This window comes from Lynx canadensis, chromosome X (assembly GCF_007474595.2).
Source record: "Lynx canadensis isolate LIC74 chromosome X, mLynCan4.pri.v2, whole genome shotgun sequence".
Classification (NCBI taxonomy): Eukaryota; Metazoa; Chordata; class Mammalia; order Carnivora; family Felidae; genus Lynx; species Lynx canadensis.
The window spans coordinates 88,085,546-88,089,832 of record NC_044321.2 but is presented as its reverse complement, the minus strand read 5'-3'; the positions used below and the strand labels follow the sequence as shown (position 1 = coordinate 88,089,832).

The following is a 4,287-nucleotide window of genomic DNA, read 5'->3' as shown; positions in this document are numbered from 1 at the left end:
GCTCTTGGGAAAATGTTTTCTCACTACATGCCTCACCTCATATGTTTCCAAACACAGTCTCCACAGGCCCCACATTTTTTTTTTTTCTAATACAATTTGCACTCCCCATCCAAGCAAGGCAATTTAAAAAAGGGCACCATTCTGTATTAAAAATTTTGGTCTTGATTTTCAGCCATCAATGGAATTAACCATATTTTGCCCTTGGAAAGGTTGCATTCCTGATTCTCTCTGCCATCTCACTTATAAAGGCAAAGAAGGGAAGTGGGGTGCCAGGGAGAAGGCATCAGCTTGGCATCTGTGGCATGAGCACTCCAGAAATTCCATTCTCTACAAAATCTACGTCTCCTGTAGGTGTTGTGGCTGGGGCCCACAACTAGGGACAGAGGCCACACAGCTGCTCTCCTTTTAGCCCCTTTCTCTACCTTTATCAAAGGCAGAAAGGTGTTGATTCAAGGGGACAGGGACTTGCCCTTTAGAATCTCCTTCCCTGAAGACTTTAAGGATGCAAGGAACTTTGATCTACCAGGGCAGTGGTTTTCAACTATTTCTTAGCTCTGAAACTGTTGCTAAAAGTGAACCCCAATATATAAAGTAGACAAAAAGGGTAGCGACTCTGGATAGAGTAGAGAAGGGGACCTAGACCTCTGAGAGCTTTGTCTCCCTATATCAGGCTCTGGGGACTATCCATGAACCCAAGAGGGTGCAGAACACAATTCAAAGGTCACTGCCCTTGACTGTAAGCTCCATAGCAGAGGAGTGTGGACTGTGTCTGGCTTACTTGCCTCTGTATTCCCAGCTCTGTGTTGTGTGCCTGGAGCATAGTAGGAGTATCATAATCATATACTGAATGAATAGGAGGTACCAGTGTCTCGTGGCAGCGGCTGTTGGCTAAGTGACTCATTGTCCTGTGATGTGTGCATGTGCCTGTGCATGTGCACTGGTGGGAAGGTGGATTCAGAGCTGGATGTTGGAACGGACCAGAGATGAAATGTGTGACCACGTCTCCGATGGTGAAGAGAAACTGAATGGTGAATGATGAATGGGTATCCAGGCTGCTAGTTCTTCAGATTTGCCAGCAAAGCTGGTTGGTTTGCTCCTTCATTTGTTAGATAGGGATCTCCTGCCATGTGTCAGGTTAGCTCCTAAGAGACAACAATGACTAAAACCCAGTTCCCTGCTGTCACAGAACTTACAGTTTTAGAGAAGGAGAGATGAAAACAAATCAGTGGCAATAAAGTAGTGTAACAGTGAGAGTGGATATCATTACTTAGCTCTGACTGTCAGACTAGGTTTTGGATTTTTAGTCTACACACAAGTTGTTTTTTTTTTTTAACATGAGACTCCCCAGCTAAACAAAGTACACAAAGGACAAAGTGCATCTGAATTTCTACTAATCTTTCACCAAAAATTTGCTTTTACTTTCATTGTTAACATAGGCAACAAAGGGTAGCAATATTAGCCATACCTGTGACTGTGTCGGCGGTAGATATCACAGACACTTTCATACCACATTAATAATGCTGTAGTTCTCTCAAAATATTATTTACCCTCATCATTAGTTTGAAATTATGGTGGTTACTTGACCTGCCACTAGAGCTTATCATTTACGCCATTAACAAAGAAGCACAGGTACTAGTCTGTCACAATTTTTAAAAAATATTTTGATAACTGAATTTCAATATCGTTGGCTTCCTTTGTAATCCTGTGTACCTTATTTTTTCTATTGAAGCATATGATTCTAGGAAGGGATCCATAGGGGACCATCATACTGCCAAAGGAGGTCACCATGTCACAAAATGGTTAAGAACCTCTATCAGGTTTCATCAGGGAAGAAGAGAATTTTCAAATACCAGCGGCTCCATGTATGTAGTCAAAGCGACGCATGGGGTTTGACTATAAGCCATGAGTAAAGAGAACTCAGCGGGGGGTGCAGAAGGAGGTTCCACCTGCCTGGGAATGAAGAGATGTGGACTGTAAAAGAAAGTAGAGAAGGAGAGGAGCAGGCGGACAGCTATCAGAGGGGCCTGCAGGAAACCACCAAAGCAGTGAGGGACAAACTAGGAAGCTGTGAATCCCCCTTGGAGGAGACCTGCATTTACCTTGGTGCTGGAGCAATCTGGCGTCCAAATGGTAGGACAGCAACAGGGGAGGGAGGTCTCTAAGTTCACGAGCCTGATGTAACACTTGTGTTTCTTCATAGCCTGCACGTGGCACGTGGAACATCCAAAATGCGAAGGAGTAGAGAGGACGAGTGGGCCACCGGATGTCTATGTTTGGAATGAAGAAGTTACAAAATCAGGGGGCTTTGGAACCAGAAACAAATCGCCAGGGCTATGGATTTAACAATAGGTGCAACCAATGAAGTCCCTAAAAGACCAGAAGGGACCCACTGCACTTCAGCAGACATTAGCACAGGGGAATAGGGACTGTTCCAGACCAGCCACTCCATAGCAGAAAATAGCATGGATCCAAGTCTCTATTCTCCTCAACCCCACTGCTTCCAGACACCGTGTTTTGTAAGAGGAGGAAAAATGAGGTTAAAATATGCAAGACTCAGCATTTTATCCAGAGGCAGAGTCTTTCAACTGACACAATGAATTGTGTGTCTGTACTTCCAATCCCTTACCCAGCAGGATGGGAAGCTCCTGGGGGTAGTTTAGTTCAGTTCTAGAGAACATTTTTGCACATCTGAGTTGCCGGGTATACATTCCAACTCTGCTGTATGTGTTTTGGCACCATGATATAGAAGTCAGTTCAGAGTCAAGAAGAGGACAAAGAGAGAAGCGTTCAGTTCCAGGAGGTTGTGGGTGGTGGGATAGGTGGGTGAGGAAAGGCTGCGCTGAGGAGGCAATGCTTGAGCTGTGCCTTGAAAGCTGAGCAGGTTTTCCAGAGGCACTAGTTAGGCACTTCACTTACAAACTCAAAATCTTGGTGGAGAAAGCAACAGTCTACGAGGTGTGATTCGAAGGGTACCAGGAAAAAATGTCCAATGCCCCCTAGAAAGCTCCTAGAATACCACTATTAAAGATCTATGCCTCTGGCCTTCAGTGTCTTCTAAACCAGCGTTTCTCCAGCTGTAATATGCTGATGAATCACCCGTGGATCTCCTTAAGGTACAGACTGTGATGCTGTAGGTCAGTAGTGGGGCCGGAGATCCTGTATTTTTAACATGCTCCCAGGGGATACTGGTGTTGTTGCTCTACGGACCACACTTCGCTTTTTCTTTTTAAATATGGAACACTCCGCAAGTTTCCGTGTCATCCTTGTGCAGGGGTCATGCTAATCTTCTCTGTATCAAGTTTAGTACATGTGCCGCCAGAGCGAGCAGGGGACCACACTTTGAGTAGCAAGGCTCTAGCTAATGATAGCTAACATTTATCCTGTCCTTTTTACATGACAGGCATTGTACAAAGCCCTTCGTGTACTATCACTGCATCTAATCCTCATGGCAACCTTATGAGGGAATTGAGAGTTTCCTGTAGGTTGAAAATTACTGAAGTCTCGAATTCAGAGAATTCTCACTCATTGGCCCAAGGCCACTGCTGTGATGAAACTGGAAATTGTATGCAGGCTGCCTCATCCTAGACCCTAACTTGTGAGTCTGTTTGACTCTATTCTCTCCCGGAAGGAGTAACACCTTAAGGTGACAGTTTTAGTTCTGTTTTTTTGTATTTTTTTAAGAAACGGGACCTTTTCATAGCAGGCAGTATGTATAACAGATAAAAATGTAATTTATCTGTTTAGCAAAACTGGGGACCCCAAAGCCCACTTGCCCACTCATGTTCCACAGCAGCCCCCAGAGCATCACTTCAGAACCCTCAAATTTTGGTAAACTCAGTGTGCAACCCAGTGCTTAGAGATGTTATAAGTTACTCTTTCTGGTGAGGTGAGTAGACAGTCGACGGAGAACAAACTCAGCATCTGAATGGACACTCAATCAGGGGTGCTGGAAACAGAGGAGGCGCCAAAAGGAAAGATAGCAGCTGACAAACCCAGCTACTGCTGACATTCCTGTTTTCTCAGAGCTAGTTCTATCTTGGTACCGTCTTCCCTGAGGTCTGTCTGGGTTTACCTGGTTTCTCTCAGCTTCTCCCCACCATTAGCTTGTGCTTCTGCTCTCAAGAGCAGAAATGGCCTTCTGGTTTGCTCCTCACAGCCTTTCAGTTAGATGCTCCCTCAATGCCCTGACAACCAGGGCTTGTGCCTTCCTGGGCCAGGCTTTAAAAGTATTTAGTTCCATGGCTTTAAAACATTGCTCTGCGTAACCTGGAGCTCCTCCAGACCCTT

The 4,287-nt window shown here is 45.0% G+C and overlaps 1 non-coding gene across 1 annotated transcript; it reads right to left on the bottom strand.

The window, feature by feature from the left end:
• Positions 1–3,226: 3,226 nt before the first annotated feature.
• On the bottom strand, positions 3,227–3,333 carry LOC115507931. Its single transcript, XR_003966851.1, has one exon. It is a non-coding gene; the product is annotated as a U6 spliceosomal RNA (small nuclear RNA).
• Positions 3,334–4,287: the final 954 nt, after the last annotated feature.